This window comes from Leptonychotes weddellii, chromosome 1 (genome assembly GCF_054177405.1).
Source record: "Leptonychotes weddellii isolate Sample4059 chromosome 1, ASM5417740v2, whole genome shotgun sequence".
In the NCBI taxonomy this organism is placed as follows: Eukaryota; Metazoa; Chordata; class Mammalia; order Carnivora; family Phocidae; genus Leptonychotes; species Leptonychotes weddellii.
The window spans coordinates 77,227,001-77,251,796 of NC_138369.1; the positions used below are offsets into that span (position 1 = coordinate 77,227,001).

General features: G+C 39.9%; 1 protein-coding gene across 18 annotated transcripts in view; it reads left to right on the plus strand.

Moving 5' to 3' along the window:
• The window catches only part of TMEM108 (transmembrane protein 108), a 547,759-nt gene that overhangs the window by 222,739 nt on the left and 300,224 nt on the right, over nucleotides 1-24,796 (plus strand). For 2 of the 18 annotated variants that reach the window (XM_081826340.1, XM_081826341.1), the window contains exon 1: nucleotides 23,669-23,892. The exons of 12 other annotated variants lie outside the window; for them this stretch is intronic. The gene's annotated coding sequence lies outside the window, so the exon portion shown is untranslated. Of the gene's footprint in view, nucleotides 1-23,668; nucleotides 23,893-24,395; nucleotides 24,547-24,796 lie in introns of those variants that run through there. 4 more of the 18 variants (XM_081826349.1, XM_081826356.1, XM_081826394.1 and 1 more) reach the window with 3 other exon arrangements.

A 24,796-nucleotide genomic window follows, 5' to 3' on the forward strand; every position in this document is an offset into this window, starting at 1 on the left:
CCATCTTGCTCTGCCCCCCTCCTTCAATGTATTTTTAAAAGATTTCAATATTCTAGTTCTTGCCTATTAACAACTTTTGCTTGAAAACATAATCTAATTACTTTGAGGAACAGAAGAAAACAGATATTAGTATGAATCAGGAAATCAAAAGCAATTGAATTATAAGAACTAAAAAATTATTTTCCCATTCATATTACCTGATTTTGTATTTTAAAGTGCAAACATATTCAGAAATCTCATTAAGAATTTATTGTTACTACTTCATCTGATCATTTCCTGATATCACAGAAAGTCAAACTGAATCAATAAACTGGATCATTTCCCAGTTTTTCTCTTATTAGGTATTTGCTGAGTCTGCAGAAAAATCAGTCATGGTTTAAGTCCAGTGAATGAATTGACAGCTTGTAACACACTTGTCATAGGAACCAGGCAAACTGAAGAATGACAGGCAAACTTTATAGGGCCTCCTTCATATGGGGTTGAAGTGGCTTTCTTTCTTCATGATAATCTTTTCTTTTTCTCTGCTGGAGGATGAGCCAATTACAGCCATAGCTCAACAGGAAGGGGGTCTGACATGTTTGATCATAAAGATATTAATAACCATTCTACTAGTGATTCCCTGTGGTTTGGTCATATCAATTATTAATTTGTAAAGTCTTTTGTTTCTTACTGAAAAACTGGCTGCACAGATTGATACACAGTGGAGCAGAGGAGGAGGGTGTCTAAGTAAGGGACTGTCACTTTAGGATTATCAATACATCAGACACTTGTTTGAAAAACTGCCACTTGGAAAATGTGTTACTTTCATACATTCAGCTGGTGCCATCCAGGACAGAAGCCTTATACCTTTTAAACATACTATTTGTTACATCCATTATAATGCATTTAGAGCCGTGGTTCTCAACCTTGGCTGCACTTATGAATCACCTGAGGACCTTTTTAAAAATATTAAGGCTGAGCCCCACCCCCAGAGATTCTGACTTAATTGGTCTGGGATGAGGCCCCGGCAAAGATATTTCTGAAAAGCACTTCAGGTGTTTCAAATGTGCAGCCAAGCTGGAGCACTACTGATTTAGAAGCAGGACAGTGTTTTTTAAGTCCTCTAAATAAATGCAATATATGGAAGTTTTTATAGTCGATATTAATTCAAAAGGCTTTGAAATGGATCCCAAAAATATATTCATCCAAAGATTTTTTTTAAACTCTGAAAATTATAATTAAATAAATGGAAATTAAAACAAGAGTGAGGTACCATTTTTTCCTATTGGTGAAAATTTAAAAGATTGATGATATCCAGTGGTAATGAGAATGCATGGAAATGGTAATGCTGATACAACACACAGAGGAGTGAAAATTGGTGCCAGTTTCCTAGAGGGAAATTTAGCAACATCAATCAAAATTTTCAAGTCTTATACCAATTGGTCTAGCAATTTCTGTTAGAAATTTACTTGCAAAATTTCACCAAGATCTAGGTTTAGGAATATTCACAACAAAAATTTTTTAATAGTGAAGAACTAGAGAAAACCAAAGTGTCCATCATTCAGAGAATTGGTTAAGCAAATTCTGATACATTAATAATATAGAATACTATGGAGACATTTAAAAAGAAGTGCTCCCTCTATATATGCTGATACCAAAAGATGTCCAGGATATATTACTAGGTGAAATATTATATATATTATTATAATATTAGGTATTTGATATATAGATATTAGGTGAAAAAAAGATACAGAAAATTATGTAGACTATGATCGCTTTTGTGCATATTTAAATAAATGTAACTTTAAAAATTTTTTTAAATTATTTTATTTTTTTAAGTTTTCATTTTAATTCCAGTAAGTTAACATACCGTGTTATATTAGTGTTATATTAGTTTCAGGTGTACAATACAGCAATTCAATAGTTCCATACATCACCAAGTGCTCATCACAAGTGCACTCCTTAATTCCCATCACATACGCTGCTATAAACATAGGGGTGCATGTATCCCTTTGAATTAGTGTTCTTGTATTCTTTGGGTAAATTCCCAGTAGTTTGATTGTTAAATTGTAAGATGGTTTTATTTTTAACTTTTTGAGGAACCTTCATAATGTTTTCCACAGTGGCTGCACCAGTTTGCATTCCCACCAACCGTGCACAAGGGTTCCTTTTCTCCACATCCTCGCCAACACGTGTTTCTTGTGGTTTTGATTTTAGCCATTATGACAGGTGTGAGGTGATATCTCATTGTAGTTTTGATTTGCATTTCCCTGATGATGAGTGATGTTGAACATATTTTCATGTGTCTATTGGCCATCCGGATGTCTTCTTTGGAGAAATGTCTGTTCATGTCTTCTGCCCATTCATTAGGTTGCCTTTTAGTTTTGTTGATTATTTCCTTCACTGTGTAGAAGCTTTTTATTCTGATGTATTCTCAGTAGTTTATTTTTGCTTTAGTTTCCCTTGCCTCAGGAAACATATCTAGAAATAAGTTGCTAGGGCCAGTGGCAAAGAAGTTAATGTCTGTGTTCTCTTCTAGGATCTATATGGTTTCAGGTCTCACATAAGTAAATGTAACTTTAAATAAATGCTCAGAGATGCATGGTTTCTCTTTGAAGAAAATGTGGTTATCTTCGGGAAAATGGACTTTAGGATAAGTGGAAAAATTTCATTTTTATTTTATACCTTTCTGAACAGTTTGAATTTTCTAACCAATTACATATATTAGAATAATAACTCCATGTATATATTATATATAATATAATGATGTAGTTATATTACATATCACTGGAGTTACATAGATAGTGAGATAATGTTCTATTTTTTTCTTTATAATATAAACTTTGTAAAGTGAGAAAACCAAGAATAAAGGTTAGAAAAATAAAAGTATGAGTAATTTTGAGTACAAAATTCATGTCTTAAGGTCTTTGTAACTGCTGACATGTGACCACACATTTGGCTTTGATCTTTCTAATAGCCAATAAAATAAACACTATCAAATCAATTATATGACTCATAATGTCTGCAATAGAATAATGTATTGTGGTAGAATCCCAACAATTCATGAAACTTCAGTGCAAATTTTTGGGTGGATCTTTAAAAAGAGAATACTATGTGGGATTACAGTTATTCATGAAAAGTTTGGAAATTTGGATCTATTTTATGGAAGACAAAACAATAACAGGAGCTCAATTGCTGGCCCCTTCTGCTAAGATAGTAGTGTTCTTAGCTGCAACAAATGACCTCTTCAGCTAAAGTTGCTACTGATCACAGACATCATAAATTGCCTTGGCAATGCTGAGCTGTAGTGCCAGACTACCACCTTACTGTCCTCAGAAGCCAGACACTTTTACTGCCACCTTCCCCCGAAAACAGATCCCCTTTGTTCTCTTACACATCAAAGCCTCCTGCATGACATTCAACTGATGAAGCTGAGGTCATGTGACTGTGCTTTTGCTGCAAAGAAACTTGGGAAAATGGGACCTGTCTCATAATATGGCAGGTTTTCCCCAGTGTGAGGGCAGGATATTTACAAGATGCAAACTGGTCAAAAAAAGGACACATGCCCACCAAAGATTCCAAAGCAGATCCATGATGAGGGTCAAACAGCTTTCAGTATCTGTGATGATGCTTTGCATTATACCTCTTGTTTTGTTATCAGGAAACTCTACTTACACTTTGTCTTAACTGAAGTATCTTTATCAGTTCCAACCGTGGATCCTACAAACATGTAAGCTAATATGAGCTAAAGGTTTGAGCATGCTTTCTTCTTATAGTCCCAGATGCCAATAGGCTTTTAAACAAATAAAAACAAATTAAAATTCAACATGTAATGAAATCTGGAAATAGACCAAATACCTTTCAAGTGGGAAATGGATAAGCAAACTATGGTACAATATACAATGGTATATAGAAATGAGCTACTTATATATGCATTAATATAGAAGAACTTCAAAAACATGATGCTAAATGAAATAATCTGGACTGAAAAGGCTGCCTACTGTGTGATTCCATCTATAACATTCTTACAAAAGCAAACCTAGAAGGACAGAAATCAGATGGGTAGCTGTGAGTGGACTGAGGAGGGTAGAAGAGCCTGACTACAAAGGGGCATGAGGGAATTATGGGGATGCCTGAAGGGTTCTGTATCTTGATTGTTGTGGTAGTTACAGGACTGTAAACACTTGTTAAATCTCGCAGAACTGCATACCTAAAAGGATGAATCTTACTGCATATGTGTTATACCTTAATTTTTTAAGTGGAGGAAAATCAATGAATATACCTGCATTCACTTTTTCAACCAATATTTACTGATCACCTACTATGTGCCGGATACTCTTAAATAACAATATATTTAATCAAACTAATCCCAATGTATATAATGCATTACGAATAATCTAAATTACTCTCCCAATTCCTTAAACTTGATTTGCAGCCAAAAACAATGCATGGAAAACTTTAGCAATGGTGGGAAGTGGTGGCAAGTAGTGTCTTTAATCCATAACTGACAAACTACTGAAGTCTGGTGTGAAGACATATTGCAGCCAATGGATTTGAGACCCGCCAAGCACCAATTTAGAAAATCATTTTTAGGTGATAATTGGCTGTGTGAAACTCACATTTTGGTGTACAGAGGCCTGGAATTTCTGTGGAAAGAACTGGAGAAGGAAAATGGTGAGGGAGGTTGGGGCAGTCTGAAGTAGTAAGGTGGAGAAAGCAGAGCATTGGCCTGTGAGGTCTGTAGATGTTACTAGTCCTCCTCCTGATGTGATCAAGGTCACTTTACCTTCCTGGGCTCAATTTCCTTATCCATAAAATGAACGAATAGGAAAAACACTGGCTCCACAATGTAGAGCTCTTCCACCAATCACCTGTGTGACATTGGAAAAATTGGCCTCTTGGACTTTACTTTCTTATTATATTAAATGAGAGGTTTAATGGCTGCACAACAATGTTAATACTACTGAACTATATACTTAAAATAGTTAAAATGGTCAATTTTATGTTATGCATATATTTACTGCAATAAAAAATATTTTTCAATTGAAAAACAGATTTAGACAAAATGACCTTTTGGGTATTGCCGTTTGATCTTTCCCCCTTTCTCTTGGGTCCAAATTCCTTAACAAAGCCATCTATGGGGCGTGCAGGCCCTGGGCAAGGGTTTTTGTAGGACCCTTGTCTATATAGACAGTTTGAATCAGCTTGTTGGCACCATCCTGGCAACCCAATCTCATATGATCCCACACAAGAAATACTGCACCTGCTAGCAGGAGCAATCTGCTGGCCAGACTGCCATTCTGAAACCAGGGCCTGGTTTTGGGGCCTCATGACAGTCCTATGGTATGGGTCCTGTGGCATATGGTCAACTTTACACATGGGGTAGAAGATTAAGACAACTCCGAAGGACAGAAACAGAGAGTCTGTGCAGGTCCCAGTCTGGGCTTTGTGTGCCCCATGCAAATGGCATTCTCATATCCATCTGGTCTGAAACACCAGAGCGGGACTTAGAAAATTTTGAAGACAGCCCTCCAAAGCACAGAGTCCCTGAGGCATGAGCCCAAGCTGGGGCAGGGCAGTTGGGGATAGGGGTGGGAGTGTGGAATGAATTTGCCCATGCCTAAGCCTGCTATAACAGGTACTTCTTAATTTGTTTTATAAACCCTGTCTGGTCTGTCCCAAATGATTCTCATCCTTGGACCACAGCACACATACAGTTTCTCTACTCAGAACACAGGTTTCTGCCCTTGGAGAATCTTGCAGATGTGTCTGGGGGCTTTCCTGATAGCTCATTTGCCATGGTACGGTGAGTATGTCATTTATGGACTCATGAATTCAGAACAATTTCATTAGGACAGCACAATGTTTCAAGGGTTAGACCATGCCATTATCCTGGGAACCAAAGGGAACATGAAACATGGGATATTCTGCTTCCTTACACTGAGTCCCAAGACTGTTTCTAAGCTTGCTACTTTGTAGCATTTCCTATCAGAGAACAGAAGTCCAAATGAGAAGGAAATAATTACAATACGAAGTCTTTTGTGTCAAGCACCAAGAATGGACAAGACACTTAAGAGAATGAAGTAATGACAAGGTCATGTCTACAGGATTTAACAACAGACACACCTTTTAATCTGCCCCTCCAAAGACAGGAGTCAAGGTGGGAGTGTAGTCGCCTCATATCTACCCTACCCTTTGAAACAGCTCAACAGTTAAAGGAGAGAAACCTCATCCATAGAGGTGCTGAGATAATAGTGTGGGCGATTTCTGAGACTGAGAGGATTTGCTGAAGATCCTTTCCAACTAATGTCTACCTCGATGATTGATTTTGGACTGGTAAAGAATGGGAAGTTTCTCCTATTTGCTCCAAATTTCCCTAAAAGAAAAGTTCTAAAGCATTTATTCCAGCTGGTATTTCTACCTCCATCCCCACATAAAATAATCAAGAAAGATTAACAGGCTTCCTGATGCTTTATCAGTGCCCTCTGCTTGGGAATGAACTATTTCAAGTCTATAACTTCTTTTAGAATGAGACAAAAGCTATGGGCCTCCTCCCCAGAAGGCATGTAAGCCCACACACAAAATTTTCCACACAATTTTAGTGGATTCAGAGACCCACTTGCAACTTATCCATGTACCCTAAGGGATCTGTGCTCTAGAAAATATTAAAAATGTAATTTGTTGCAAAAAAGAGCTTCAGCTTTAGCTGCATTGATTGATTAATCCCTAGAAATATTGGACAGTGGTTTTTAGGCTAGAGGTTTGTGGGAAAGTTTCAAGGGTGGAATGAAGTCAGTAGCTATAGAAATGGGCACAATGGCAGTATCTAATTTTGTGATTGTGACACTATTCCTCCTAGGTAAGGTGGCCTGATAAAACACAGGATAAGCATTTAAATTTGAATTTCAGGTAACAAATTCTTAGGATCAGTATGTTCCATGCAATATTTAGAATATTATCTTAATCCCTTTAGGCTGCTATAACAGAATATCAGAGACTAGGTGGCTTAAACAGCAGACATTCATTTTTCACGGTTCTGGAGGCTGGGAAGTCCAAGATCAACTCACTCACAGATGCAGTATCTGGTGAGGGCTCACTTTCTGCTTCATAGATGAACATCTACCCACCACGTCCTCACATGTTGGAAGGAGTGAGGGAGCTCTCTGGGGTCCCTTTTATAAGGGTACTCATCCCATTCATGAGGACTCTACCCTCATGACCTAATGACCTCCAAAGGCCCCCACCTCTAAACACCATCACACAGGTCTTTAGGATTTAACATGTACATTTCAGGAGGATACAAACATTCAGTCCATTGCTGATAGACTTATGCTAAAAACTTCATTGTTTATACGATGTTCAAATTTAACTGGATGGCCTCTATTTTGATTTGCTAAATCTGGCAACCCTACTCCTGCTCATTTCTACTTTGACAGGTTTCTCCATCTTGGATTTGTTAGTCTTCTGTTCTCTGTGTGTTCCTTTTGACAATGGCCTTTCTTCTCCCTTATTTCTAGATGTACCTTAATTTGATCAAGCACTGACAAGAATCTAATGATGATTGTTTTTATCATCACTCTCTCTTCACAGTACAGGAATATCACTATTCTGTGTCTGTGTATGCACATGCATGAGGGAGAGAAAGGGAAACAGAAGTGATTTAAGAATTACTATTTTGGAAAAAAAAAGAGTGAGGCAAACCAAAAAATAGACTCTTGGGGCACCTGGGTGGCTCAGTCAGTTAAGCGTCTGCCTTTGGCTCAGGTCATGATCTCAGGGTCTTGGGATCGAGCCCTACATCGGGCTCCTTGCTCAGCAAGGAGTCTGCTTCTCCCTCTCCCTCTGCCCCTTCCCCCTACTTGTGCACATGCTCTCTCTCTCCTAAGTAAATAAATAAAATATTTTAAAAAACCCAGACTCTTGGGTGCCTGGGTGGGCTCAGTCGGTTAAGCGTCTGCCTTCGGCTCAGGTCATGATCCCAGGGTCCTGGGATTGAGTCCCATGTCGGGCTCCCTTCTCCACAGGGAGTCTGCTTCTCCCTCTGCCTCTCCCCCCACTCATTCTCTCAATTTTTTTCACTCTCGTGCTCTCTCTCAAATAAATAAATAAAATCTTTAAAAAAAGACTTTAAAAAAATAAAAAATAAAAACCCAGACTCTTATGTATAGAAAACAAACTGAGGGTTGCTGGAAGGGAGGTGGATGGAGGGATGGGTTAAATGAGTGATGGGGATTAAGGAGGGCACTTGTTGTGATGAGCACTGGGTATTATATGTAAGTGATGAATCACTAAATTCTACAACTGAAACTAATATTACATATGTTAAGTATGTAATTCCAGCTACTTAACATATTGTTTGGAACTGGAATTTAACTGGAATTCAAATAAAAACTCAAAAAAAGAATTACTATTTTAAGGGGCACTTGGCTGGCTTAGTCACTAGAACATGCGGCTCTTAATCTCAGGGTTGTGAGTTCAAGTCCCACATTGGGTACAGAGATTACTTAAAAATAAAATATTTTAGAAAAAGAATTACTATTTTGAAATAAACATGCTTAGAAAATGAAGTCTAATATAACTAGAACACAATTAAGATAGGGAAGTGACTTCTTACAATAGGGAAAAATCCTTGAGGTTTATAGAGAGTCACCCAATACTGTCAATGGGAGTTAACTCTTTTTGAAAATCAGATGGTTTAGGAAAACTGCTAGTTGTTAATGCCAATATCCATTCTCTTCTCTTTCTTTTAAAACCTGATCTCTGATTTTGGCCAAGGCAGCAGAGTGTCTGGCTAAAACACACACTTTCCAGCATCCTTTGCAGCTAGCATAGCCATGTGACAAGCCCTGGCCAATGAAACATAATGGAAAATTATTGGGCATTTCTGGGAAATAGTTGCTTTCCTGATACAGGTGCTACCTTTTCATCCTTGTTTCTTTCTTCTTGTTTCTGCCCAGAGAGCAGAAATAAGGCTGGGGTAGCACAGTCATCTTGAGATCATGAAGCAACCATGAACATGAAAGCCATGTGCTTAAAATGGCAGATCAGGTAGGAAAAAGGCATCTGGGACATTGACAACTGTGGTAGGCATTGCGCTATATCTGCTTGCATCCCGTTTAGGACTGAGGTCTTTGATCCCAGCTGCTGAGACTGTTGATAGCTGATGTCCCTCAACTGTCATTCTTGCTGGGAATCGCCCTCAGCTGAAGACAAACACCTCACCCCTGGTCATGCCCCTTTCTTGCAGGTGGGCAGCCTGCATCCAATGACTGATTGATGAGAGAGTAGAAAGGCCTGTACCCTGACCCCAATTTGGAAAAGCTCTGAAGGGCCAGCTTCAGTTTCGCATGTGATCAGCTGAGACTTTTTTGTGACCACACCACAATGCAACTTCTTTCTCTTACCTAATGCTGGTGCCTTTCTTACCCAAAATGTATTAATACCAAGCACACTCCTCAATAAACCTCCTCCATTCAGTCTCCATGGCAGAATTCACTTTTCAGGAGAAGCTGACCTGCAATGATGATATTGCACAGCTGCTATGGAGCCTATCTCTGGACTTCTTGATAACGAGATTGTTTAAATTACTGGATAAGCCCCAGCAGCTGTATTGCACATATATCCACTCCAAAGCAATGCCTGTCAAAAAAACAGAAGGGTATTTTATATCTTGAACTGGGCTTCAAAGTCTGAATGAAGAACTGGTTCCCAAGACTTAGCAGCTTGGGTTGCTGAAGGCAAATGTAATATAAGTGAAACTTCTGGATTGAGTAGAAAAAAAAAAATAACTCCCATCTGATTCCTCCTTTTGAATAAGGATAAGAAAAAGCCATTCCCTAAAACTGCAGGAAAAGGCAGGGCCTTGACATTTCTCACTGGAAGAGTAATGAAGAATGAATTCCAAAGAGATTTAGCTAGATTGAAACACAATCATTAGCTCTATGAAAGCATGTAGCCCTCTTCGTAGAAACTAGATGAAGGTACAAGAGTTGGTCAGCATGGCCCAGAGTAAACAATTCCAGCACTAAAGATTTAATGTTCAAGTGTGGATTTGTGTTGCTCTTGACAAACTCCTCAGACATTATTAGCTCCAGAAAATCTTGATAAGAGATGTTCAATCAGGAAGACTTTATCATAGGCACCAAAAACAAAACGCAAAACTAAAAAGCAAACAACAAAAAAATACCTAGAAATGAATAAAAAGTAAAAATGGAGGCAAATGATTTCCCTTTTTTCCCCAGTGAATGGAATATAAGGTTAAGTATACCCTCAATCATCATAAAATTTAAAGAAAATGAATTATAGGTGAAACCAACAGTGAATCGAGATCTCTTGTGACTATAGAAAACCTGAAATTAGTATTCTTTCTAGTGTCTCATTTAGATGCATTTTACCCATGTTATTTAAGGTGAAGCCAAAAAGTCTAAAATCAGAAAAATCAGAAGGCAGTCCTGAGGGCTTAGTCAATCCTCACCTATGGTCATTGCATCATTACTTGTAGACTATTGTCTTCTTTTTCTGGTTTTTAAAATTAGTACAATTGACTCTTCAACTAAGACCGTCATTGACATGAAAATGAGAAATGTGTACTTGGCCCATCCAGCTTTTGACTATAAAGAGATTTCCCAAAGTAACTTAAATATAATGACTTCTCAGACATTTGCTTGTCTTGAGACTGGGGTAATGACAGGAGAAGTAAATGAATCATATCATGAAAGTCCTAGCAAAAGCAGGGATTCAAGTTTTAATTTGTATACATGGAACTTCTAGCATATCTTTCCTTTCCCATTTGTCTGCTTTACATAGACCTGTACTAGACTGAAAATGACCACATTTGGCACAATGATTGCAGTCCTTTAATTTAATGTAGTTCTATAATAAAACAGTACAAATCACATTATACTCAGGCTAATGGATTGGTCCAGAGGCCTTCAAGGATCATTCAAGAACAGAGAGAAGGGAGGTTGCCGAGCGAGTGAATGTCTGTAGAATTCTCTTAGACCTAGCGTTCCAAATCATGGGGCGTCTTTCCTCCTTAGGATGTGTGGTCTCCTTTCTTGCTTAGTAGTAGAATGCCAATTTTCACCAGGGCCACAATGTACCCTGCAAAAAAACAAAATCAAAAACTATACTTCCCAGCTTCCCTTGCACCTAGCAGAGACACATGACAGTTCTGAGAAGGAGTTTGGGAGAGTTTAGGATGAGGAATGGACCTTTTTAGCCAAAGGATATATCTAGGCCCTTATCAAATGTGTTTTGCTTGGCCCACAGAGATTTCCTTTTTAAATTGAATTGAACAGATTCTCATAAAAACTCAGATCTCTAGATTCTTTTTTAAGAATCGTGAAATGTGATCCATCTTGCATCCCCATGTTGCAGTAATAGGCTACAACTTAATAACAACACATCCACTTCTTTCTGCTGTCTTCCTGCCTGTTGTACTCCATTTGTCGCCAGCTAGACCCCAAGACCTGACCTTTACTGCCCACCTGCTTATACTCACTCACCAACCTTTGTCCCACATTTTTCATTGAGCTCTTCTTTCCAGCTTATCTCTTAACTCAGGCAAATGGAAAGTGAAGTCACCCTTGGAGCAAGGCAGCTGCCCTGACAAGACCTCCAGCTAGACCACCTAGACCAGTCTGAGCTTAACCCCTGACTCACACCTGTGCAGATGGACCATGGAGTGACCTCTAGAATAACCATGACTACCTTTACCTCATTATGATACTAAAATCTCCACCCGCGGAAGAGCGTCAGCCCATTTACATAGCATACAATATATGTCTAGGGATGTTTTCTTAAGGCACATGCACCACCTTATGCCCACCTCTACATCTGAGGACCAGGCTTCCCTCTCTAAATATTCATCCTAACCCTAAATAAAAGGAACCCATTCACCCTTGTTCTGGGAGTCATGGTTTTGGAAGCTGTTCCCCATGATTTCCTTATTTGCTGCAAATAAAGTTTACTTTGTGGAACAACTCAACCTAGTGTAGTTTTTGACTCAAAGGAGCAAACTCATGTTGGTTTGGTTACACTTTTCCCACCGACCTCACCTTGCATTTGTTTTGTAAACCTTTTCTCAAGCCGTAGTCTTTATCGCTTTCACTCTTTCTCTTTTGTGTCTTATGCCATGTTTTATCTGTCTGTGCCTTAGCCCTGGGTGACAGATGTGTCCCCAAACACACAGTTATCAGAACTACCTGAATTACCATGCCCAGGTGGCACTTTTTAAAAGCTGGAGCATGTGTGAATAAATGGAATTATTATTCATTCACTTTAATATTTTTAGTTACAGGGGGTGCCTGGCTGGCTCAGTTGGTAGAGCATGTGACTCTTGATCACAGGGTCATGAGTTTGAGCCCCACATTGGGTGTAGAGTTTAGTTAAAAAAAATTCTTTTTTAGTTACTGGTCCTGAACTTGGATCACAGGCCATACTTCAAGGTGAAGTGGACCACATGAAGTCTAAAGGTTAAATTGCTCATCTGGTTTTAAGTGTTAGAACTGTGTTATAAGGCAAAACTCAAGGAGTATTCACCATATTCTTTTACCAAAGACATCACTGGAGCCATGTGATAGGGAGATAAGCAGTCCTTCCTTCTGTGGGCCATAAAAAGCTAACAATGTATTATTTTATTATTTATATACTTGACAAAATATATTTTTATTATCTTTATTTTCCTTATATCCATTCAGGGGTTATAAGTACCACAAATTACACCCATTGAATGAAGTTAATACTTTCTTCATAAACCTCCCTAAGTGCAAGTTTCAAAGGACCCTCTGCATTCCAGGATTTCAGAATTAGGTTATCAACCTATTTGTAATGCTCCTAATGTTAGAGGCTTTGATTGTCTTAACTTTTAGCTTTTACCATTCTCAGATGAAAAAATCTCTTACTTCCTTTTATTTGGCTTTATAAAGCAGCCTTCTGTCCAGTAGAACTTTTGCTTTCTATCAGCCCAGCTGTCCTTCCCAGCACTTCTTCCAGGGCCATTGTAGCTTTCTTGAATTTTGGAAGATAGAGGTAGGCAAAGTTTTATTAGAAAGAAAAATATGTTTCTTTTGAATGATAGTCAACAAACAGCTGATTATTTGAGCTATAGTGACACACTGGATTGGCTTCCTGGAATGATGATACTCCTTTGGTCATAACCAATCATAGAGAACAATTCCTTTTGTACATAGACTTTAGATTAATTTGTTGATTATTTTTACTTATATTGTCTTTGAGTTTGTCACTTAATGACACATGACAGTGTTTCTAAAGTGTGGTCCTTAGGCAAAGGCATCAGCATCACCTAGAAACTTGTTAAAATGTACATTCTCAGCCCTCACCCGAGACCTACTAAATCAGACATTCTGGGTAAGGTCCAACAATTTTGTTTCCACAAGCCCTCTAGGTGATTCTCATGCACATTCAAGTTTCAGACCCACTGACATAGTGTTTGAAAGGCAATTTCTACTTAGACCTAGAAAAACTGGAATGTAAAGGAATGGAATATGGAGAGTATCTTGCTGTATTGCTTTTTTGCTTGTTAAAATAAATGGCTACAGTGATAGAGTCACTGGCAATGTGTACAAGGTGTCAGCTGCTCATATTTGAAGTAACACTACCTAGGTTTGATGATCTTACTAAAATTAGTAAGGGGAAAGGAAGAAATGTGAGACTAGGGGAAAGAATTTTACCTGAGGGGAATTTAAATATTTATACATGCACATATGAGCAAAGAGAACACAGAGCCCAGAAAGGAAAAGATACATAAAGGAATGTTAATGATAGACCCTACTAATAGGTAATGGCAACTCTCCAGTTCAGAGTGGAATCAGCAGAGATGCCCACAGAAGTAGAGGGGGGATTCTGAGAATGAGAGCTTCCATTCATTTAACAAATGATTACTGAGTACCTGCTTTACACCTGGCATTGTTCTAGGGGCCATTGTTCTTGTCCAAAAAAGGACAAGATAGAAATGATCCCCGCCCTCACAGAACTTAGTCTAGTGGGGGTCATGAACCACTGAACAGTGAATTGTAATAAAGTGTGACAGAGGCCATGTTAGAAGACATGCAGGGTAGATATGAGGGCTCAGAGGAGAGGTGCTGAACCCAGACTTGGGAGATGGGTGAGTTGATAATAGCCATCATAACATTTCAAGCAGAGACATATTGTAGGACTAAACTGAAGGAAATTAGTAAAGTACTTTTCTAAAGCTCATTTCTAGTTATCTCTTTGAGATGGGAAACATTAGTCCCAGTTTGGTTTTTAATAGAAAAATGTGTACGTGATGAGGATATTTGACAAGGGAGAGATCTGGGACTATGGAAATCAAAACCCTTGGCAGAAGCACTGGGCTGGGTCCAGAGCTCTCTTTGAAACCACTTAGAACCTTAGGAAACACAGGCAATTGCAGTAGGGTGGAGAGGGCTCTAGCCAAAAGAACATCACTTTTTTTTTTTTTTAAATCTTTGAAAGCAGAAGACCTGAATATTCTCCCTAGTGGGAGAATATGGCTTTAGCTACCCCTACGTCCTCTCAGGAGGAATTATAGCCATAAGAGCTCTTAAGCATAAATAGCTATAAGAATATATGAGGGCCATGTTTTGGGCCCTTTGTTAGTAGAAACTTTTGTCAGAGGACTATTGCTGATGTAGCAGGAGATGGCTGATGGATATTCAGGAGGAGCTCAGTACAAACAAGGAAAGAAAATAAAGGGGAAGCAAAATAATTTCTTTCTTTTTTTTTTTTGGTTTTTATATTTTTATTTATTTACTGAAGAAAAACAAAAAAAGAATTTTTTTTTTTTTTTTGAGAGAGAGAGTGTGTGAGTGTGAGCATTGGGCAGGGGCAAAGGGAAAGAGAGAATCTCAAGCAGGCTCTGAACTCAGCATGGAGCCTGCTGCGGGGCTTGATCTCATGACCCTGAGATCATGACCTGAGCTGAAATCAAGAGTGGGAAGCTTAATCAAATGAACCACCCAGGTGCCCCTGAAAAAAAAATTTTTAAAGCAGGTAACATTTATTAAATGTTCACTCTGTGCCAGGCTTTCAGAATGTTTTTAACCTGTAAGTTTCCTGTAATTGGCCAATAAATTCACAAGTGGTAGTGTCAAGGGAGATAGGAAGCAATAGAAAGAACATGGCCACATGCAATTTTTATCAGGTATACTCAAATGGCCATTTCATTAAGTTATTTTACATCAGGCAAAGTCATGGAGCCTATTATTGAGATTAAAAATCATTGAATATTTAAATAATCTTTGGGATTATCTTTTTTCAGTTCTCTTCTGAAGAGAGACCCTGTACATGAATGGTCAACGGCTATACATTTGTATACACGAGTCACCCACGAGTCAGCAGATTCTCCATGCCTCAGTCTTGATGATTTGTGCACATTGATTTTGCTCAACCTGCAAAGTATCCTGAGCACATGGTAACTCTTATAATCAAGTAATTCTAACTAGTCCCTCTTTGTGGATAGCCTAGGAAAGAAAGTCTCTATATTATTGTTTCAGTATCTTAATTTGCAGCAAATAATTCAGCCTGTAAAATATGCCTTTTTCTATTCTTGAGCAAATCTTTTATCCCAACAAGATCAAAGGACTCCACCAACTCTTTGAGTGACTTCCTTCCTTTGACATGTTAAAATAATCTTTTATTGGTTTCACAGCACTTGGAAGGTGCTCTTCAGAGTGTTTTTCTTATAGTTGTTATTCTTTGTTTTCTTCACATGAACTCCTTTACCAATTTGGGGGAAATGCCGTCTTTTTTCTCTGATAATTTATATGGCTCTAGCTAGCAATTCTTTTTTTAGTTCTACCTTGAATGCTTGTTATTTTCATTCCTTGGTATATGCTTTTCATGAAAAGCAAACAACAACAAAGTATATAGGCTTTTCTTGTGGGTTATTGACTTTTCAAAGTCCTTCCTTTCAGTTGTCTCCTAAATGGGGCTTGTATTTATCAAATTTCCCTTTTTAAAAATTTAGAGTATATGGGACAGGTTTCTTGGTTTTCCCTGGTCCCATGAGGATATAGAATTTAATTATGTTATTAATTTTTGCTTAGTGGCTCACCCACAGTACTCTCTTGGGTCCATTTCTGATCCTGTTTAGGATGAAAGTTCCCTCTATTTCCCTTCCTAGTGAGATTTAGACAGCAGTACTCAATTTATTAACATCCAGCCCGCATCCCTACCTGCTCCCCACCCCCTACCCCTGGGCCCCTGTATCTCTCATCCTGATTGAACAGTTGGTTACTTTGTATTTGGATAACTAGGAACTTTTATTATTATCTGGACAATTTTTTTCAGCTTTCCCAATTCCATTTAACATTTTCTGTCTCATCATTTCACTTGGGTAATCTATAATATACATTTTTCTGTACATAGATGTTTTAACATGAATTATTTTTTGTTTTTTAAGATTTTATTTATTTATTTGACAGAGAGAGAGAGAACAAGCAGGGGGAGCAGCAGGCAATGGGAGAGGGAGAAGTAGGCTCCCCTCTGAGCAAGGAGCCTGGCATGGGACTCAATCCCAGGACCTCGGGATCATGACCTGAGCTTAAAGCTGACATTTAACTGACTGAGCCACCCAGGCGCCCCAACATGAATTGTTTTTATAGTTGAAAAGTTATAAGATACATCTATCCTGTGAAGCTTATTCAACAGATACTTTTTCAGTACTGTTATGTACCAGTTCTAGACCCTGGGAATAAACAAGGACTGGAATCAAAATTCAAATTCTAATGAGGGGGTGGGGTAGGGCAACAAGAATTAATTTGTCAGATGTTGATAAGAGCTTAAAAGAAAATATAAAGTCAGATGATATTTCAGAGCAGCCCATGTCAATCAGTTCTACCAGAGAATCAAACTCTAATGCCCTAAGGCACCCTTTATATACAATGAATTATCTTCTTTACTATGCATATTGAGTGATACCAGCTGTGTACCATCCTTGGGAAATGGGAAAAAACAGTCACCAAAATCATTTTCTGTAGGGATTATACTGTCATGGAACCCTAGTTGAGAAGGACTGGGTTAGAGAGCATCAGTTATAGGAGGGAGTGCTGCTTGAGATTACTTGGTCAAGTAAGGCCTTTCTGACAAGAAGTCCTTTGAGCAGACACCTGAATTCAATGAGGGATGGAGGTCACCTGCAGATGCAAGGTGAGGGGAAGTGGGAAACCATAGCTGAGTATTCCAGCCAGAGACAAGTGTGGATTTGTTATATCTGAGGAACAGTTAAGAAGGCCAGTGTGGCTGGAGCTGAGTATCAGGGGACAGAGAGGTGGGGATAAGATCAGAGAAGTGGCTGGTGATGGGTGGAGATGGTGAGACATGCCAGAGATGTTTTAGCTCAAGTCAATTCAGCAGAGATTTACTGGGTTCCAACTATGTGCCATGACCTGGGGTCTTCAAAGATGAATGAATCATGGTCTCTGTCCTCATGCAATGTACAATATAGAGCATATCACTCAACTTAGACTAAGTAAATATAGTGGGATGAATGCTACACCATAGTAGTAAGCAAATGAGTGGTCATTGGTTGAGTACTCCCAGAAGTGGACTCTGAGCCAAGCATTCAGGTGCTAGTGATTTATAAGGAAGTGCTCCTAGGAGGAACTCATAAGAGCCAGGTAAGGGTGGGATTTCAAGCAACAGATTCAGCCTGATCTAGGGAGTCCTGTAGTGTAAATTACACTGCACAGTGTGTCACACTTTGAAGTAATGGAGCTGAATTTTTATATGTGTATACCTGCTAGTCATTGGCTGTGGGCTGCTCAACAGGGTGATGTCACTCTCAGGCACTTTTTGTTCCATATAGGTGAGTTGGCTCCAATGTCAAAGGTAATCCTCTGAAGATTATAGCAAAAGGAGTGGAGGCTAGGGGATGAGAGCACAGAGCTGGTGAAAGGGATCCAAGGGGGATCTTGATTGGGCATCAACAGTCTCTACCCCAGGACTAACAGAGCTTCTCAGTCCAGAGGATAGGGCTTGAAGGATAGGCAGAGGATAGTAAGCTTTTCCCAAATGGAAACCACCCCTGTTTGCTTGGCTCTGTGTCTCCTTGTTATCTAGTTTAGTTCTTACTCAACATAGAGAAGCCCAGAGATGTTTCTGAGTGGAAATGAATGCATGCGTGAACCCACGCCAGTCCCAGGAACTAATCTGGAGAAATTTTAGAAATCATTTGGCAGAAGCCACATACCCCAATATTGCATCTTCAGAGAGGATGCTAAGCTCTTCTGCATAGGAATGGAAAGCTGGTGGGAATACAGTTCAGAAATCTGGGAGGTATAGCTATAGAAAAGGCATATAAACTTGAGTGTGAGCAAGTGAGAAGTAATACATCTAAGGGACAAAAATCCAAACATCTTAGTGTATGATGTGTTCTATTAAAAATTCAAAAAAAAAAAAAAACCAACAGTGAAAATAATCTCTTTAAATGTTCAAGAAAATAGTTGTGCCAACAGCTGGGTTTTGTGTGTGTGTGTGTGTGTGTGTGTGACTTGGCGTTGGAGTGAGAGGGACATTTTTTTCATAGAGAACTTGCTTAAATGTGGTCAAGAATTAGAATAGGTGAGTGGCACTAGGCTGTAGAGCTCTGAATCAGAGTTGTGTTAGGCACTAGGAAGTGCTGGGCAGTATCCCTCTGAGTACCATTCTGATTTTTTTTTTTTTTTAATTTATTTGACACAGAGAGAGAGACAGCGAGAGAGGGAACACAAGCAGGGGGAGTAGGAGAGGGAGAAGCAGGCTTCCCGCCGAGCAGGGAGCCCGATGTGGGGTTCGATCCCAGGACCCTGAGATCATGACCCGAGCCGAAGGCAGACGCCCAACCAACTGAGACAACCAGGTGCCCCGCCATTCTGATTTTTTGAAGTTGGAGGCCAGTAACACTGTTGAGAAGGAGTCTGAGGCCACATCCAGGTTCAGGAGGTTATTACTAATAGCTAACATTTATTTAGCACTTCCTACACACCAAGTGCTCCTTAAGCACTTTATATTATTTAATTAGCTCATTAACTTGTAAGAGACAAGTACTTGTATTGCCATTATTTCCATTTTACAGATGAGAAAACTGTGCAATCATTTATTTAATACCTCCCAAGGGCCAAATTGTCCAGGTTTACACAAGTGGCAAGTGGAAGAACTGGGATTTGGTCTTAGATTCTACTCATAATCGCTAGAATAGAGTTGAATGCTATGATTGATTACAGGAGGAAGGAATGGCATATCATGCATTTTTTCATCCTCTCATTCTGGTCTTTTCCCACCCTTCAATCATACTCTTCCCCCTTTCACATCTAGTCAAATTAAACTATTTTCTCATCCCCAGCATTCTACACTCTTGTATGGGCTATTGCCAGTCCTGCAGCACCCAGTCTCTAGTGCTTTGCAGGCTAACTCTTACCAGTTCTTTGGAATTCAGGTCAGGCATCACTTTTTACAGAAAACCTTCCCTAATTTCATCAGTCAGAATTGGTGCTCCTTCTATGTGATTTCTCTTACGTTATGAGCCTCACTTGCAACATAACACTTTTTATTGTGAATTGTGGTGGTTTATTTCTCTTAAAATGAGCTAAAAGAAGAGGACATTTAGTGTTTTCATTGAGTGAATGAGACCTGATGACTTCACCCTGGCTCCAAACTATTGGTATTGTCTTGTAAAAGTTATCTGCTTTCCAGGTTCATTTTTGTAATTGTAAAACACAGCTGTTGGACCAGTTGAAATTTCCAGCTCTGTTATCTGTTTCTTATATAAGTTTGGGAACTTCCAAATATTCAGTAAAAATTTTACCCATTTATATTTGTTTTCTATTATATGCATACAATATGGTATTTCTTTCCATAAACCATTTTCTCTCTTTTGTAGCTAAGCTTGCTAAATGTGATATCTTCATAAAAAACAATCAATTTGTTGGGAGCAATACATGGGCACTTTGTATTAAAAATGTTTTATTTCTTAAGTTGGGGGAGGTATGGAGAGGCATATCATACCAATGTGTATGTTATTATATACACATATTTTAAGTATTATTATTTTATAAAAAATAAAAAAGAATATGTTATTTATGTATAATAAATTATAGAATGAATTATAGAATAAATCCTATAAAGAATACAGAGAAAATGAACTTATCTAAAAAATGTCCAGGGTGTTAGGTTAAATCTGTACACAGTTACACTGAATGAAAAAAAGGTACCAGTGGGCTCCTGGGTGGCTCAGTTGGTTGAGCGACTGCCTTCAGCTCAGGTCATGGTCCCGGAGTCCTGGGATCGAGTCCCACATCGGGCTCCCGGCTCGGCGGGGAGCCTGCTTCTCCCTCTGACCCTCTCCCCTCTCATGCTGTTTCTCTCTCTCTCTCTCAAATAAATAAATTAAAAAAATCTTTAAAAAAAAAAGGTACCAGTTATTAAAACACAGATACAATAGATATAAAATATTATCCTGACCAGATTTATATGAGAGACGGAGACTAGAATCTTGGGTAATATTGGGTCTTCATGAATGAAATCAATTAAGTTTAGAGAAGCTATTTATTGATAGTGAGATTAAAACATAATTAGCAATCATAAAGCAGTCTGTAGGAGTTGTGATCATTAATGGAGCAATGGATAGATTCCTGGAGACTTGGAGGTCTTCATCTTGTTTGTTTTCAAGTAAACCTAAATCTCTTACTAAGCAATTTCTGGGTGGTAATGGGGAGGGGCCTTGCTTAAGCTAACTCATGATTTAAATCAGATACACACATATCCATTTCTTGAGATAGGATAGCCAGTTTATGTATGTGAGGCAGGCAGACTGAGAAACAAAAATGAAGGGCTGCCTGGATGTTCTTTTTTCAAATTCTTAACCTCAAGCAAGAATCTCTGTTTCTTGTTGCCTTTTTTGTAATGATGACAGTCACAATGAGAAAAATAAATGCTTTTTTCTTGTTAAAAATTTACATTATTCACGCTAGTTAAATATCAGTGAAAACTGTCCTTATTTTACTCAGTAGATAAAGCTACAAGTTTACAAGGTGAGAAAAATTTCTCCCCCGTTGGAATGCTGTGAAATGTATTTTTAAAAGTGTCAGAGCAGGAGGGAAGCTAGTTTGCTGGCCCCTACATTAGGCTTCCATTTTTCTGATGTGACAAATAAAGTCACTTTCGAGCAAGGTGGTTCTCGTTGGCACATTGTTCTGAAGGGACCTCACTAATTCATTTAAAAACTAGGTCATACACCACTAATGCAAATATCACTCCATAGAAAAATTCTGGGCAACAACAGCTCTCTAAGATCCAAGCACTAATCTCTTTATTTCACAAAATGACAGAATTTGGCAAAAACCCAGGAAAAAGAATCAAGAATCTCTTGGAATTCTTTAAAATAAAATAAGATTGGGGCGCCTGGGTGGCTCAGTCGTTAAGTGTCTGCCTTCAGCTCAGGTCATGATCCCAGGGTCCTGGGATCGAGCCCCACATTGGGCTCCCTGCTCCACGGGAAGCCTGCTTCTCCCTCTCCCACTCCCCCTACTTGTGTTCCCTCTCTCGCTGTGTCTCTCTCTCTGTCAAATAAATAAATAAAATCTTTAAAAAAAAAAATAAAATAAAATAAGATTTATTTAGCCAGCATGGCAAACTAAACTAATAGCACATCTATTTTACTTGAGGGTTTGCCTATAATGTATATTTTCTGTATCAGGAGGTACCACTGGACTCAAATGTAACTTAGTGCAGCTTCAGAATTGTTACAGGAGAGGCTAAAGGAAGTTCAGGATGGGTATGCTGGGAGTCTGCATTTTAACAAGTACTCCAGGTGATTCTGTTGCACTTTGGGAAAACCTCAGAGAATAACTCTTAATAATGCTCACAAAGAAATTTGCTTTTAGTTAAGAAGAGCATAAAACACATGAAGATATTAAGAGAGTTGATTAGTATGGCTAAAAGGTGGTAGATTTTTTTTTTTTAATATTTAGTTAATCAACTGGAATTAAACCTAGTTGTGGACATTGCTTTTCAGTTTGTTCCACTCAACAGGCTGGGAGTATCTCTTACCTGTCAATTATTTTTGGCCTTAACAAAAAATCTATTCTCACAAATTATGTGGAAACTTTCCTCTTATCAGAGTCTTTATGTCATTAGTGATTTGTGTTGCAGAGTTGGTTTTCCCTTGTTAAAGAATGAGTCCATCAACCTGGCAGCTTATGCCAGTTTTCTCAAGCAAGGCTAGATACAAACCACTGTAGATCTTTTAGAACCTACAGCTGCTGAGGCTCCACTCCTTACCCCAATCAGAATCTCTATGCACAGTGCCCAAAAAATCTATTTCCTTAAAAGTTTTACTGTGCAGCCAGGCTTGGGATACAGTGATTTAATGATAGCAAAAGAAACTTTGAGACTTTTAAATAGATTCTTCTTGATTAGATATTTCTTTACTCTTGATCTAGCTGGAACCATTGTTGTGCTAGGTTTGTTGATGTATTGCCTGTAACTCTGGATTTTGTGCTAAGCCATCTCTGATATAGACACTGTGATAAGCAATGTATAAGATTGCTAAGGGGGCTTCACTTCTGCAGTTGATAAGCCAGAGAGGCCCAAGATACATGGACAAAGGTGAAGTTTTCTCTAAGTGGAGTCTGATCATCTTGATGAATAGGACAGAAAGCTGGTTGAAGCATTGTCATGGTCTGAAGAGCTGGGGAAAGAAGGTTTTGGAGAATTTAGCACTTAGGCCTTTGAATCACCTTGGTACACTACTGGGTAGGTAATATGAGCTTGATGATGCTGAACAACAAAGGTTCTAGCTGGCAGGTCTGAACACATTTACGTTTAGGTCACGTTTTGAGAGATGGCAGAGACAATGGACTTCCTGACTTCCAGACCCTGGTATTACTGACAGAAGGATGTCTGGGCAATTTTTAAGATTCCTAACATAGGTTATTTTACAACCTTTCTGGCTTATGCCTGAATTGTTCAAGATGCTGAGACCGATAGCTCTCTGCATGTTTTTCCTATATGTTTCTTTCTGAGTTTGCTTGTATAGTTCTATGACAGAAGGTAAATTTCCAGAAAGCAAAAATTACTTATGTTGCTTTCTGACACACATGCTAAATACTTCAGAATGAAAGTAAACCTAGTGTTCTCTACTACTTCTAGTTTCCACACTCCAACCATCAAGTTGGCAGAGATTGCTGCCCCATAGACTAGGGGTAGGTGATGTGGGAATTAAATGCACTTTCCCTCAGCCAGTGCCCAAATTATGAGCGTCACCAGGACACCTCCCATGTTACTCAGTCCCTGGAATGCTTTCCATCACTGAAGGAAGGAAAGAAAAGGTCGTGAAACTTTCAATAATATGGAACAAGGGCTAAACCATTTTCTGACAGGTGCCCTTAAAATCTTGCTACTCAAAGCGTGGTCCTCAGATCAGGAGCATCATCATCACCATCTGGAGCTTGCTAGAAAGGCAGAATCTCAGGTTTCCATTCCAGATTTACTGGATCAGAATCCTCCTTTTAACAAGATACCCAGGTGACTGCTATTAATATTTAGAATTTCAAATATCAGTTGACTTATTAATTCATTCATTGAGCAAAAACAGCTCTGGAAAACAGATTCAGCCCTTTGTGCCCGCTTCGCACTGGCTCGGCTGGGTAGCAACCGAACCCCCAGGGACATCGGAGCGGGTGCTGCCGAGGGCAATTTGGTGATTGGCTGGCCAGACCACGTGACCGGCACCGGGCCTTTCCTGTTACCGGATTGGCTCTCGTGGACTCTGACGGACAGGACTGGGGCGGGCCAGAGCCCGGACGGAGGGGCGCGCGCGGGGGCGCGAAGCCACGAGAGCGCGAGTGCGCGTGCGCGAGCGGCGGGGCTTTCTCCGGAGCCGTCGGAGGGAGCCGGAGCGCTTCTCTTGAGGTAAGCGCCGCCGCCGGGCGGCCCCCTGCCCCTACCGCGGCTAGTGCGGACTAGCCCGGTGGGCAGGGCTGGGCGGGGTGAAGGGGGAAGTCTGGGGTCCGCCCGGGGAGCTCTGCTTCGGGTAGGATGCAGACTCGCACTCAGCCACCCCGGTTGGGTGCCTCGGTTTCCCTTTCCCTACCTTCTAAATGCACCTTCCTATCCTCACCACGGTGACGAGTCCGCCCGAGGGGAGTTGCCCACTTGGCAGCCTCGTCTCTGCCTTTGTTTCCCGCCTGGAGGGATGCTGGTATCGGCCCCCTCCCCTGGTAAAGGGTGAGCGTGGTGTGGCGCGGGCATCAGTGGACTCCGGACCTGGGCTGGGCTCGGGAGAGGATGACTTTAATGCAGTGGGACCTGTCACATGTGAGAAGGAAGGGGAAAAAAATGTGTCACTTTAGCCAAGCCGCGGGACTCGAACTAATCCGGCGGCGACCGACGCCGAATTCCTAGCGCAGCTGGGCGGGCGGGGGAGGGGGGTTCGCGACCGGTGGACCGAGCCCAAGTGTTGCTGGTAGAAGGCTTCTCCGGACCTGCACGCGAGCTCTCACCCCAGAGTTGCATCGATACTGAACGCTTTTAGCCTGCCGAGGGAATCCAGATCTTCGTTAAGAGGTGAAAAAAAATTTTTTAAGCAGTTGGGCACTGGTCTAAATGAGCAGGAGCAGGTCTAAATGAGAGGCTACAATAAGGAATTACAGATACAGCGAAACCGATGACTGGTAAATCCTGAGGAGGGAAATGCCTGCAGTGAACTGCAGACCAGATCATAACACTGAGATTCTCCAACAAGAAGATAGGGGTTTGGGGGGTCAGTGGGGTGGGGTGGCGGTTATCTCTGTAAACTGAGAGGTCTTTCTGGTGT